The 14,624-nt window shown below is 49.9% G+C and overlaps 1 long non-coding RNA gene across 1 annotated transcript; it reads left to right on the forward strand.

The window, feature by feature from the left end:
• Positions 1-11,259: 11,259 nt before the first annotated feature.
• Positions 11,260-13,958, forward strand: LOC119052207 (uncharacterized). The gene is made up of 3 exons (XR_005083084.2): positions 11,260-11,534; positions 13,080-13,291; positions 13,784-13,958. It is a non-coding gene; the product is annotated as an uncharacterized LOC119052207 (long non-coding RNA).
• The last annotated feature ends 666 nt before the right edge of the window (positions 13,959-14,624 follow it).

Consider the following 14,624-nt stretch of genomic DNA (forward strand, 5'->3'; position numbering starts at 1 on the left):
CATGGCTGGTGACAGGGAGCCTGGGATCCCTTTTACATGGACCTCTCCTCTCCATTGGGGTGCTCGGCTGTGCTGAACCAGCCTGCCCCAGCTCAAGTGATGAGAGGGAACGAGAGAGAGGAAGACTGGGAAGACCGAGTCTCAAAAGTCACACACCGTCACTTCCGCCACATTCTGTTCGTCAGGAGTGAGTCACTGTCCAGTCCACACTGAAGGGGTTAGCATTTCACCCCCACCTATTGAGGGGAGGACTGTCCAGAATTTACAGACATACTGTAAAACCCCTACAGGGGCTCTGATTATTGTTATAGACTCATGTTCTTTTTAAGAAACTAAACAGGTGCTTAGAAGAAACAGATGGTCAGTTTCCTTCCTTCCACTTTTCCTTGTGAGCGTCTGCATTCAAAAGCTCAAAACCTGGCACACCGGGGAAAAGCAGGTCTGATCGGCCTGCTGGTGGGGAGTGCGGTGCCTGGGACACGGCGGACACGGCTAAATATTTATGGAAGCCCCCGCTGGAGGACCTCGTATACCCAGACCCAATGGGTTCGTGCCACGGATGTTTACTGCTGCTCCCACATGTCCGTGTTCTGGTGCTGGGGTGCCAAGATTGATCTGAGCAGTCCCTGTTCCTGGGGGGAGCCCTCAGGCTGGCTAGGGGGGGCATTTAATACAAAATATTTAATACCACAAAAGTGTCATGGCAGAACAGATGCAGTAATGGCAATATGATCTGAGGTGGAGGTGAAGAATCGTGGCAGAAGCAGAGGAGAAGAGGACAATCAAAGGAGGCTTCACAGAAGAGGTGGCACTTGAACTGAGACTTGAGAAATAAAAAGGAGACATGTATTTGGAAGCCAAGTGCAGAGAGAACAGCATTCCAGGCCAAAACAAACAAACAAACAAACAAACAAACAAACAACAAAACCCCCAGCTTGTTCAAAGCCATAGAAGTGTAAGAGAGCCTAACATGTTTGGGGAATTTCATATTTAGAAGGAACCTTGATATTCTGTCAGGGAAACCATATTGCTGCTCGCATCTCTAATAATAGTAACAGCCAACACTCTCAGGATGCCTGCCATCTGCCATGCACGACGCTAAACAGTAGAGATGGACATCAGATCTTATCCTCAGAGTGATTCTTTCAGGTAATTCCTATTATTATCTCATAAGCGAGGAAACCAAGACTCAGCCTAGTACCACGCCCAGGTTTGCACACTGAGTGAGTTGCAGGGCGGGACTTGAATCAGGCTCTTTCTGACATACAAGCCTGTGTTTTTAATCTCCACATTGTTCTACATCTGCACTGGTAAGTGGTCCTGCAACCTTCACTTGCACACTTGGAGTGACAAGAAGCACACCACCTCCCTGGCTGTGCAAAAAGTGCTCACATGGGGGCTGTGGTGTCTTTCACACATACTCCAGTCCTGCAAGGGCCACCAGTCTAGTTAAAGTGAGCGATCGATAGAAATATAGGCACTACCTTGTGTTTCAAGCCAACGAGCATTTAGCAACCATCAACCCAACACCGCTTGCCCGAAGGGCTCTGGTTGGAGGCAGCATGATCGAAGCCCTGTCAGGGCAGATGGTGGCTGTAGGGGCTCCCAGGGGTAGCAACTTTCCCGGGGGGCACTCAGGGTGGGCCTCCTGGAGTGACCCAGAGGGCAGGACATGGAACTCTCAATCCGAGTTTCTCAAACAGCATTATTCCCATTTTGGGTTGGATCATTCCTGGCGGGGGAGGGGGGCAGAGGGTGGGGACGGTGGCTGTCCTTTGCTCTGCACCATGTTTAGCAGCAACCCTAGGCTCTACCCACGAGTTGCACGCTGTCCCCCATTGTGACAGTCAAAAATGTCCCTGGATATTGCCAGATGTCCCTGAAGAGCAACATCAGCCCCTGGTAAGAACCACTGTTCTATGCAGAGGAAATAAAGCAAGTCAAGCCATTGAGGGGGGCAAGTGGCACTTCAGGGAAAGTCTCAGGCCTCCTCCTTCGCATCTGTAAAATGACACAACACTTCAAAGTCTTACTGTGGTAATCAGTGAGAACTCCTGTAAAGCACCTGGCCCATAGGAGACCCCAATAAATGTTAGTTCCTTTACCACGTAGTACAAGAATGACAGCCTCCACCCCCCACCCCAGTCTCACCAAACCACGAGCCACTCCCAAGACTGTGATCTTGAGACTCCAAACTTGGGCCTCTGTGTCCCCTGCCCATAAAATGGCATTGGGTAGAGAGAGGAAGGAAACTAGATCCGTGGCTCCCAACTTTTAAATTCACCATTCCCATCCAAGTCCCATTTTAGAAAACAGAACACTGATTAATTATTAATTTGTTTCCCACTTGCTGAAGCAGCTGCCCCAGCTCCGTGGGGCAGGACTGGCCATGTGACCTTCTGGAAAGGTGGCGATCGCAGCCCGGAATAGAGACTCTTCTGTCGGCTTGAGCAACTGCTTCTCACTGACACACGGGATGGTCCTCTGGCCTTCAGAAACAGCGCGGCGGCACAAGGGGTCCATCTGCTGCCATCGGAGACTCCCAAACACCGGATGAAGAATCACAGATCTGCCCTGGCTGGTGTAGCTCAGTGGATTAAGCATGGGCCTGTGAAGCAAAGGGTCACTGGTTCAATTCCCAGTCAGGACTCATGCCGGGGTTGCAGGCCAGGTCCCGAGTCGGGGGCACACAAGAGGCAACCACACAGTGATGTTTCTCTCCCATGCTTTCTCCTTCCCTTCCCCCCTCTCTAAAAATAAATTTAAAAAATTACCCTTAAAAGAAACTACCCTTAAAAAAAAAACTACCCTTAAAAAAAAAAAAGAACCACAGATCTGTGGGTTACTTCTGAGAGAGTAGGGACGCCAGAGCCCACAAGGCCAGCACCGAAAGTCCCACGGCCGCGGTACCAGGCGCTGGGCTAGGGGTTTCACACAGGCCACTGGCTCAGTCACAGATATTGTCACAGTTTCACAGACAAGGAAACTGAGGTTCAAAATGATGTCACCTACTGAGGACACTGAGTTCCTGAGGACACCCTCTAGGTGAACACACCTTGTGTGTGTCTGTGTCCACCCTCTTGGTATCCCAGCCTTGTGTCCAGGGACGGTCCTGAGTGTGACTCGGGTCTGTGAGGGTGATGGGAAGTGAAGCCTGGGGGCCCAGCAGGGCGGGTTGCTCCCGACAGGAGGAAAACAATCGACATTGAACACTCGTGAGTCCTTACAATGTGCCAGAATGATGTGACTCTCTCAATCCTCACAGCGACCTGTAAAGCAACTGCTGTGTTCCCGTTTTATAGATGAGGAAACTGAGGCATAGAGAAATGAGGATTCCGTAGGCGGTGAAGTGGGAAGAGGATGCCTGACTGCTGAGCACCTGGCTGGCAGTGACACAGTTTGTCCTCCCCACCGTACCCAGCAGAGGCACAGTCCCTGCTTCCCCATTACTGTCTGCCTTTGTTGTCACAATCTTCATCTCATTCTTGAGCATCTCACTGGAACGCCTCCCATCAGAACACGGGGGAACGGGGTTGTCACAGCGACACCTGCTGGCTGGTGTTGCATCTGCAGGCTCCAGACATCTAGACTCAGGGACCAGCAGACTTCCCACCCAGGGTGTCCTCCTGAATGCCTGGCCAACCTGCTACCCAGCCAGTGCCTGTCCTCTCCCTCTCCTTTCTCGGTCTCAGTCTCAGGGAGGTCCTGGGCTCTGGAGTTCGACAGACTAGGGCCTGTGTCCTGGCTCTACCACTCGGCCAAGTGCTACAATTTTTCAGAAGCTTCATTTCTCAGTAGCTTCATTTGTAAAATGTCTTACCAGGCATGCTCCTGTGAGAATCATGGGTGGTAGTAAAGGTAAAATATGAAGTGTGAGTTCCCTTCCCCTAGCTTCCAGGGGAGTGGAGGGAGCTGGAGGAGGAGAGAGGCATGTTTGGGCGTAGAACTGTGTCCTCCCCGTTTGACTAGAGCCAGAGTGTAGTACCATAGGATTCGACTCCAGTCTCTGAGCCCTGGACTCCCTGCTCTTCCCCAGCTGCTCACCCCTCCTGAAAGATGACAGCTCAGAGATCACCATGGATGGAGATGGGGAGTTTCAGGGTCCTAAGAAGAGGGTAGGTGGGGACTTGGGGTTGAGATGGAACACAGGAGTGACCAGAAGGTGGGTTCTTGTTTCAGTGTAATGAGTTGCTTTAGGCAGGTTATCCTCCTGCTCTGAGCCTCAATATTCTCACCTGTGAAATGACCCCAATAATGTGTATCTTTGGGCCATAGAGGTTAAGAATAAGGGCTTTGGAAATTGTAACAGCTGTACGCAGGGGAAGGACTCATGATATAATTTGGGTGGCCTGAGGCCTCCTTCCCAGACCGCATTCTGGAGCCATCTGGAAGGACCGGAGTCTCAGATCTATCTCCAGAAATGGCTTATTGAGAAGGCTTCCCTGGCCTGGGACAGCTCTGGAGGCTGCTTAGATCTTCCTGCCAGACCCCACCCCTTCCACTAGCTTCTGCAGCCCCAGCCTGCCCTCCTGGGCTGGCAATGGGGAGTGGGCCCTGCTCACTGTCACAGAACTTGGCCCTGAGAACCAGCCACCCTCTCCTGCCTTCTTTCACCCTATGATCTGCTCATCCTCCCTGCAGCCTTTGCCCAGAGGCCCCAGAAAATCTCTCCAAGCCTCTGCTAGATAAGCACTCCCATTGCTTAAAGGTGAAAACAGAGCCCCAGGAAGCAAAAGGAATTGTTCCAGGTCTGGGGTCCATCGTCTCTCCCTCCCCTCTGGCCTGCAGAAACTGACCAGGGGTCTGGACCTTGTGGGCGGGCACACTACTGCCCGGGTGCACCTTAGGTATTTAACTTGGTCCTGTTGGTGCTCAATAGGTGTTTGTTGAGTAAGTGAATGAGGGAATGAATTAATGAAGGCAGGAAAGAATAGCAGGTAGGTACCTGGGATCCTGGGATCCTGTTTACAATTGAGGAAATTGAGGCATCTTAAAGCAAAGTGCCTGTTCCCTCACCAGGTCACGCAGCAGAGACTGGACTCTAAAGTTCTCGTTCTCCCACCTGTGGAGATTCTGCCTCTTCGTCTGAGCCCTGCAGCATGTCACGCTCTCCACAGGCATAGCAAGAATTGGCCTAATTCCCTGGGTTTTAGGGGGCCTGGGCTCGCCATACCCCCACCTTCTCCTCCCTGGTACCTCTGGGCAGGGAGCACCTAAGCCCCTCCCCCCAGGGTTAGTGCACAGGTGCTGGTGGACCACCCACCCAGTCTCATGGTGACCACCACCATGACATCTTCGGGGGCCTCTAACCTCCCTGACTCAGCCAAGCCACAGTCTCATAGCTGGAGCTGTTTGTCCCAGGGACAAATCACTGTCTCTCTGAGCCTCAATTTCACCCATGTAAAATGCAGACCCAGTACCCCAGTGTGTGTGCGTTGCACAGGGTTTGTAAAGAGCCAGGCACTACTGAGTTCAACTTGTTGTGCCCTTTCTGCGCCACGTCATCAGTGTGAGGTTAATCAGCACCTTTGCTGTGAGGCCTAGGCCATGCATGGACCACCAACGGCCAGCCAGAGAGAGGTGGGCACTGCCTGTCCCTCCAGCCACAACTCTGCCAGGTGCAAGTAGGCTCTCCCTGCTTTCCTTTTCCTACCAGAGCATCCCTCACCTGCCCTCCTGAGTCTTGGTGGTTGCCCAGCGGGCATCCTGAGTCTGGTCCCCCAAGGGATTTGTTCCATCCGTTCTGGTTATCTAGTGGTGGTTAACCAACCACAAACACAGTAGCTTAAAACATTTTAATACATCTCACAAGTCTGTGGATTGGGAATTCAGGCAGGGCTTAGCTGGGTCATTCTGTTCTGTATGCTGTCAACGGGGGTCACTGGCTACCCAGCCAGTGCCCTTCCAGGGGATGGCTACGATGGCTAGTCTGGTCATAGAGGCCAAGACATCCATGAGGCTTCACTCACATGCCTGGTGCCTCGGTGACATCTGTGACAAGACGGAGCTCAACTGGACCCTCTCCATGTAATCTCAGCGTCTTCCCAAACGGTCTCAAGACTTCAGGTTTAAGTGCTTCTGCCACTTACTAGCTTGTTAACATGGGCACGCTACAAAAGCCCTTCCGAGCCTCAGTTCTCTCCGCTGTAAAACAGGGATGATACTATTACCTATTTTTGCGGGTTCATTTGTGGAATAAAGGAAAGGAAAGGAAATGTGTGGAGTATGAAGTATTAGTACTGCTATGAAGACAGTTCTCCCTAGCAAGTACAAAACACATTAGTTACGGGAATAACAACAAGCCTTCCTCTTCATTTCCATTCTCTCAACCCACTGTCCAAAGACCGTGCGAAACAAGACCGCTCATCGTCCGTATCACAGAACAGGAAGCAGGACCAGGGCAGGAGAACGACCCGCTCCCGGGCTGGCAGGGCCTGCAGGTGGGGCTACGGAGCGAGGAGCGAGCAACGAACAGCAGCCGCCAGGAGCCACCCTACGCTCGCACTCGGCATCCCGCCCCTCCCGCGGCGCCAGGTCCCGCGCCCTCCCCGTACACCCCACCCCGGCTCCGGACTCGGCCCGCCCAGCCGCCCCGTTTCCCCCGTCACTCTCCCGGACCCGCTGCTCTCCTTCCGTCTAGTCCAGAGCTCGGGCCCCGCCCCCGTCTCCACCCCTTCTCGTCTCCCCGCGGACTCCCAGGCGCCGGGGCGCCCCCTCCCGGCCCCACCCAGCCCCCCGGGATCGGGCCCCGCCCATCACCACCTCTCGCCCGCGCCCCTCCGGTTTCCTCTCTCACCTGCCGGCGTGGGACCCCGCGGCTCCCCGGTCCCAGGCTTGAGCCCCGCCTCCACCCCCTCGAATGGGGCCCCGCACCCCCAACCCTAGGGACTCTTTGTTCTAGAGCAGACGAGCGGCTGGCCGGGGAGCCGCTGACTCAGCGGAGTGGAACCAGACTTTGGCGCCCCTCACCCCACCCCACTCCCTCTGGAGACCCGGAGGCTGGCGCCTGGGGAGGGGGGAGGGGCGAGCTCAGCAGCCCAGCCCTTCTTTTGTTCTGTGGAGCATTCCTTTGCTCCAGCCCCCCACAACCTGGACAGACTGCGGTTAGGGTTTCAGGTTCTGTTTCGGGAAACCGACACCAAATATGCAGCCCTAAAGCCTGGCTCCTGCCACGTCCTAGTAGTTGGCCTTGAGCAAGTCCTCTGACCTCCCTGAGTCTCAGTTTCTTCACTTGCAAAATGGGAGCCAAAATGCTGATACCGAAGGGTCACTGTGACAGTAAACGCAAAAACGACTAGGGAAGCTGTGGGTATAAAGTGAACGTTTGTTCACTCTCCTCCATCGTCCTACTTTGCAGGGATAACTTGTCTCTTCCCAAAGACTGAAGCCCCACGGTCTCCTGATCTCTCCGGTACATCACCCCCTGGTGGAGGTATCCTGTTGCACATTTCCATAGTATGCAGTAATTTCCTCTATTCAAATACTTTTAAAAAAACAAAACAGTTAAGGTATAAATTTCGTTCAACGAAATGCACAGAACTTATACATGCAGCTCTATGAATCTTGACGAATGAAAACACTCCTGCAACTAACACTTCCGTGAAGACTTAGATCATATCCAGCGACACATGCAGTTCGCTGCGCTCCTTCTCAGTGCACTGCACCCCCTCGCAAGGCAACCCCTGTTCTTGCTGCTGCCACCCCGAGAAGTTTTGTTTGTTCTGTAACTTAATATAATGCAAATCACACAATATGGTATTTTTAAATCTGGCTTCTTTAATTCAGCATAATGTCCTTGTTATTCATCCATATTACTGTGTATATTAGCAAATTAAAAAAATGGGTAGCATTTCATTACATAACACTACCATAATTTGCTTTCTGTTGATGGAGGTTAGGTAGTTGTATTTTCATTTTGGGGCCAGTATTAAGCTATGAACATTCTCACACAAATCTTTCTGCGTCCATGACTTTTTATTTCTCCTGGGTAAAGGAGTGGAATTGCCAGGTCATGGGGTAGTGGTATGTTTAATTTTCTAAAAGTCTGCTGAAGAGTCTCTAAAGTGGTTGCACCATTTTACATTCTCATCAGTAATGTATGAGGATTTCAGTAGTTCCGCATCCTCCTGAGCGTGTGGCTGGGCAATCTTTTTACTGTAGCTATTCTAATGGGTGTGGTGCATCTCCTTATGGCATAACTTTTAAAATAATGAATCAGTATTTTAAAAAATGATTAATACTAGTACACAATTCTAAAGATACAAAAGGCTGTTCAGTAAAGAAGTGGCCCAACTTCTAGTCAAGATGGAGGTGTAGGGAGATACACGTTACCTCGTCCCACAACCACAAGAAGAATCGCAATTAAACTCAAAACAAAAAACACCCAGAACTGCTAGAAAATCGAACTGCGTGGAAGCCTGACAATCAAGGATTTAAAGAAGACACATTCATCCGGGCGGGCAGGAGGGGCGGAGCCAGGGAGCTGGGGTGGAGAAGGGATTGTGCTGCATGGGGAGGCGGTGGCAGTGGTGGAATGGGCAGTCCCACATCCAGGCGTGTGGATGAAAATCAGAAGGGATGCCTTGGGAGCAAGCAATCCTAGCCCTGGGCCAGACCACACAGCCTGGGGTTCCAGTGCCAGGAAGATAAAGCCTCAAAACAGCTGGCTATAAAAACTGGAAGGGTTTGGCCCTGGCTAGTGTAGCTCAGTGGATTGAGTATCACCCTGAAAAACAAAGGGTCACTGATTCGATTCCCAGTCAGGGTACACGCCTGGGTTGCTGTCTGGGTCTTCAGTAGGGGGCATGCAAGAGGCAACCAAACACTGATGTTTCTCTCCCTCTCTTTCCTTTCCCAACTTCTCTCTAAAAATAAATTTAAAAATTTTTAAATCTTAAAAAAAAACCACTACGGTTTGGGGCAGCAGAAAAAAGTGCCACGTTCTTAGGATAATCTGTTTAAAGGGCCTGCACAATCCTAGAATATATGCAAACCCACCTACTCTGGGAATCATCATCAGGGCGGCGACTAGAAGGGCACCAGTTGCATACGGGAAGTGGGTGAAGTGACCGGAAACAGGGTGACTTCCGGGCACGCCTCCAGGGCCAGGCAGTGGCACTGTCCCCTTTTCGACCCTCCCCACCACACAGCACCACAAAGCAGTGAGGTGTGTTGCCTCTCCCTGGCAAATACCTAAGGTTCTGCTCCTTCTGCTTTGACTGGTGGACTAAGACAGGGAGTCAAAGCAGCTCTATCTAATGCACAGAAATAAGCAAAGGGAGGCTGCCAAGTTGGGGAGACAAAAGAAATATGGCTCAAATGAAAGAACAGAACAAACACCCCAAATCAAATGCAGAGCTCAAAATGGTGATGAGGATACTCAGAGAAATCACTGAGTACGGCAGAAACGTAAGGGAAGAAATAAAGGCTACACTAAGTGAAATAAAGAAAAATCTACAGGGAACCAACAGTGAAGGGAAGGAAGCTGGGATTCAAATCAACAATTTGGAACATAAGGAAGAAATAAACATTCAGCCAGAACAGAATGCAGAAACAAGAATTCAGAAAATGAGGCGAGCATAAGAAGGCTCTGGGACATTTCCAAAAGTGTCAACATCCAAATCATAGGGGTGCCAGAAGGAGACAAGGAAGAGCAAGAAAACTTACTTAAAAAATAAGTTTGAAAACTTATTTGAAAAAGTAATGAAAGAAAACTTTCCTAATTTGGCAAAGGAAATAGACATACAAGTCCATGAAGCACAGAGAGTCCCAAACAAATTGGACCCAAAGAGTACCACACCAAGACACATCATAATTAAAATGCCAAAGTTCAGAGATAAAGAGAGAATATTAAAAGCAGCAAGAGGAAAGGGTACAGTTACCTACAAAGGAGTTCCCATAAGACTGTCAGCTGATTTCTCAAAAGAAACTTTGCAGGCAAGGAGGGATGGGCGAGAAGTATTCCAAGTAATGAAGTAATGAAAAGCAAGGACCTACAACCAAGATTTCTCTATCCAGCAAAGCTATCATTTAGAATGGAAGTGCTTCCCAGACAAGTTAAAGTTAAAGGAATTCATCATCACTAAGCCATTATTATATGTAATGTTAAAGGGACTTATTTAAGAAGAAGAATATGAAAACTATGAACATTAAAATGACATCAAACTCACAGCTATCAACAACTGAATCTAAAAAAACAAAAACAAACTAAGCAAACAACTAGAATAGGAACAGCATCACAGACATGGAGATCATCTGGAGCATTATAAGTGCGGAGGGGGAAGGGGGAGAATGGAGGAAAAGGTGCAGGGATCAAGAAGCATAATTGGCAGCTACAAAATAGACAGGGAGATGTTGAGAATAGTATAGGAAATGGAGAAGCTAAAGAACTTATATGCATGACCCATGAACATGAACTCAGAGGGATGGGATTGCTGGAGGGAAGGGGAGTACTGGGAGGAGGGGGGATAGGGGGAAAAATGGGACAACTGTAATAGCATTATCAATAAAATGTATATTTTTAAAAGAAATGGTCCAGGCCACTCAATTTTTCTTGCTAGAAGGTGTCAGCCTTTATGAGTGGCTTGTGACTCCATGTAATTTCTTTTTTTTATGTCATTTTTCTCCTAGAACACAGGCCCCAGAAGGAGAGGAACCACCTACTGTATTCAGATCTGTGATCTGAGCTCCTCTCTGATGCTAATGAAAGCCCAATAAATACTGTTGAATGAATGCTAGGCACTGTTCTAGATATATCCTATAACCTATTACATTATCTCGCTTTGATTCAAAAGAGTAGCGGGGGTTCCCTATGGATGGAGCCTGTAATTGAGTGATATTAATAAAAATTTCTTGCATGAATGAATATTGATAAAGGAGATTCCCCAGGGGCACTCTTGCAGGCAATGCAAGCTGGCTTTTTTCTTTTTTTTCCCCCAAACACTTCTTATGTCAGGCACTGGGCAAACCCAGAAAATAGACATCTGTTATCTTTCTGCCCAGCATTACTTCACCTTCTGGTAAGAGGACCTCGATTTTTCTCTGGGAAATCTGACTTCCTCCACTGAGCTCTCATTTGCATTAGCTCCAGGTGGCCATGTGACTCCAGCCTAACCAATCAGATCATCTCAGCCCCTGACAACAGTGATTGGTTCAGGGATGCACCCCAATGCAATTTAGAGCAGTGATAGCCCTAGACTTGTGTCCAAACTGTTGGGCAAGAGAGCTCTCTTTTTTCTACTGGACTTGGAATTGTGGGGATGGAAGCCTCAGAGAGATGAGATCACAGGGAATTGAGTTATTCATGAAGTTAGGGAGCAAGCCACAGGGGTGAGTTCTTTGCCGAAAGAACTCCTCATCTCCCAAAGTGGGAAGAAGTGCAATAGAGTGGGAGAGGCAAGAAGAGATGAGTTCAGCAGGTCAAGCAAAGGCCAGTTTTGAGGGGCCTGGTGGGCCATAGAGAGGAAGTTGGATTTTACTCTGAGAAGCTATTGCTTCTCGAGCGCCACCTCCTGGAGACCTGGCCCACAACCCAGGTATGTGCCCTGACTGAGAATTAAACAGGCAACCCTTTGGTTCACAGGCTGGCACTCAGTCCACTGATCCACACCAGCCAGGGGTGCCTATTAAATTGTTTAATGTTGTAATGGACATTGTTGTTGCTCAATCCAGGTTTTCTTGGACCTCTTTTATCTTTTCTGTGTGACCTTCACCTTGTTTTGGTGCTGGTGATTAAGTTTCTAAAGGCCCCCCCCCCCCCCCAAGAGTCTCCTTCAGGAGACTGGGCTGCTGGTGCTGCAGTGCCCTACAGAAAGCTGGAAGTACCTGGAGTTTAAGTTGCAGATTGGCCTCCACCCCGCCCCCACCCACTGGGCATGCTTTAGCCAGTGACTGATCAGAATGGAATGGAAGCCCAGCTCCCTTGCCTTAGAGTCCAGACAACTCAGTATTTCCACTCCGGAATTGCCGGCAGGATCAGGCAGTTGTTACAGCCCCCTCAGGGTTTTATCTGAAATCACATCCTTGTTTGCCCTTTCCGGTCCTGCTTCCCACACTCCCTTACCAGAGTCTCCTGGGAGTGCTTCCTTAATAAATCACCTGGACAGGAATCTTCATCTTGGCCTCTGCTTCTGGAAAAACCAACTTGTTTGTTTATTTGCTTTTATTAAAACAGGACATCTTCACTTATTTATTTGGTCATTTGTTTAATTAGAGAAGCAATACAGTCACTTTATTGTGACTGTAATTTAAAAAAAAAATACTGAGCACACATGGCTTCCCAGTCTTTTGGCTAAGATCAAGTGTATCAAAAAACCGAGCACAAAGCGGTTTTATTTCACCGACCGCATGCCCACTGCTCCCTGAGAAGGCAAACCGAGCTATTAATTACATGGGTGTCCTTACAATCCTCCGATTATGTGTGTTTTGGTTGCTTGTTTTTTCATAACTGAGATAGTTCCGTGCGTTTCACTTGGCAATCCGCCTTTTTTTCTTTAAGCATCTGTCCGGAACGTTTTTCCCTGTCAGCACATCTAGACCTGCCTCTGGGTGACCTTCCTAAGCTGCCTGAGACATTATGCTGCTCCCCTGCTTAGGGCCCTTGCAGAAAAGCTTCCCGCTGCACTTGGAATAAAATCAAACCGCTTACCACCGCTACCAGTGCAGCGGGCGTTGGCCCCGCCCACCACTTGCCTGGTCTCACGCTCACTGCTCTCGCAGGTACAGCACGCTCCAGCTATACCGGACGCCCCTTAGTCACTCGACTTTGCCAAACTCTTAATTGCCTCAGGACCTTTACATAACCCGCTTCTTTTTTCTAGAATATTCTTCTCCCTCCCACTTTGCCTAGTGAACTCCTACTTATGTCTGAAGTCCCAACAGAAAAGGCTTCCCTGAGGCCCCAGGCCGAGCAACATCCCTTGTCATACCTCTTTATAGTGTGCAGTGCTTTACCTCTGGGGCACCCATAAATAACTAATTAGTCTTGTCATTAATTCCCATTGGTAAGTACGCTCCTAATTAATGGATGAAGCATCCATATGACTATCATTTCATGTTTTTCTCTCCAACTGGAATGCAAGCTCCACCAGAAGAGGCCCTCGTCTGCCTTGTTCCTCCACATCCCTAGGGACCAGCACGGTTCCAAGCATGGACGAGAGGCTCAGCAAATGGTGGGTGCCTAAGGGACAAGGAGACCTGGAAAGACACGGTCAGGCAGCTTCTATTGCCCTCTCTGCTTTGCTCTCGGGCCTCCTGGGTTTGCCTGTCTCCAGACCAACATCAGCCACTCACGGTTAGTAGCTGCCCCCCCCCCACTGCCCCCCATCACCTCCGCCTGTGGGCAGTTTGAGCCTCTGCACAGTCTGACCCTCCACCAGGGACCCATCCTAGTCCTTCCTCCCTGGCCTCTGGCCAGCACAGCAGCAAGAAGGACGGCGGGAACTGGGAAAGGTCAGGTCAGGGAGAAGTGGAAAGTGGCAGGAAATCTTGACTGGCATTTTGTCACAAATGTAAAAGGAACTAAAAATACAGTTTCCCCCTCTTGTTTAAAAAACTGAGATGGCAGCTGCTGCTTCCTAGATAAACTGTTAGTTGCTTCTTCACACTCACAGAGCCACTTGGGGCTGCCTGTCCAGCCCCCATGCTCTGGGAGCTGACCCTGATCACGGAGAAGGGTGTGTATGATCTCACCCCAGGGATCATAGCTGATGTGGTCCAGGGGAGACACCTGACTCAAACTGGGCCAATCAGAGTCCTCGTGCTGAGAATTTCGAATTTGCCACAGAGCTCCAGAATTGACCAGCAATTTACCACCAGATGCTGAAGAAAACAAGAAGGAGAAGAAGGAACAAGAGCACAGGCTGCAGAGAGAAAGAGGGACGCAGACTTTCATTCATTCCTTCAATAAATGTCTGTTGAGCAACATGTCGGGTGACTGTCGGTGCTGGGAAGGCGCAAAAGCAAACCCTCTTAGAGGGGACGTTTTAGTAGGAGAGAGACAGTAAACAAGAGAAATAAGAGAAATAAAGTTGGTGATAGGAGCTAAGGAGAAAAAAATAAAGCTGAGAAGTGGGACAGGAGAGGGGAAGGGTGGAAATGCTAGCTGCGGGGTTCAGGAAGTCTCCACCAAGACGGTCTCATTTGGGGTGGGGGTGGGGGAAGAAGTCCCTATTTGGGAAAAGATCTGAGGAAAGAGAGGAAGCCAGTCATGTGGCCCCTGAGGGAAGAACAATCCAGCCATAGGGAACAAACAGTAACAGCAGAGGCCCTGAGGTGGGGATGTGTCTGGTGACCACTGTGGCAGGGACGGAGTGGAAGGAGGGGAGTGTGAGACAGAGTCAGAGAAGCCACCCCCGGGGCTGGATCTGCAGAGTGAGAAAGCTATAGGGAAGTTTCGAGCAGAGGAGTTACATGACCTGACTTGCCCGCTGAAGCGTGATCAGTCAGGTGGCCGCAGGGGCAGGGAGACCTGTTAGAAAGGCCCGCCGCAAGGCACCGGGCTCCTGGTGAGGGTGGCTGCGATGAGAAACAGCACTTGGTGAAAAGGGTCAGATTCTGGCTATATTTTGAAAGTAAAGCCAGCGGAACTTACTGATAGATTGCAAAGAGGCGTAGAAAACCAGAGA

The sequence above is a fragment of the Artibeus jamaicensis genome, unplaced genomic scaffold (genome assembly GCF_021234435.1).
Source record: "Artibeus jamaicensis isolate MK-2021 breed Jamaican fruit bat unplaced genomic scaffold, CSHL_Jam_final scaffold_847, whole genome shotgun sequence".
In the NCBI taxonomy this organism is placed as follows: Eukaryota; Metazoa; Chordata; class Mammalia; order Chiroptera; family Phyllostomidae; genus Artibeus; species Artibeus jamaicensis.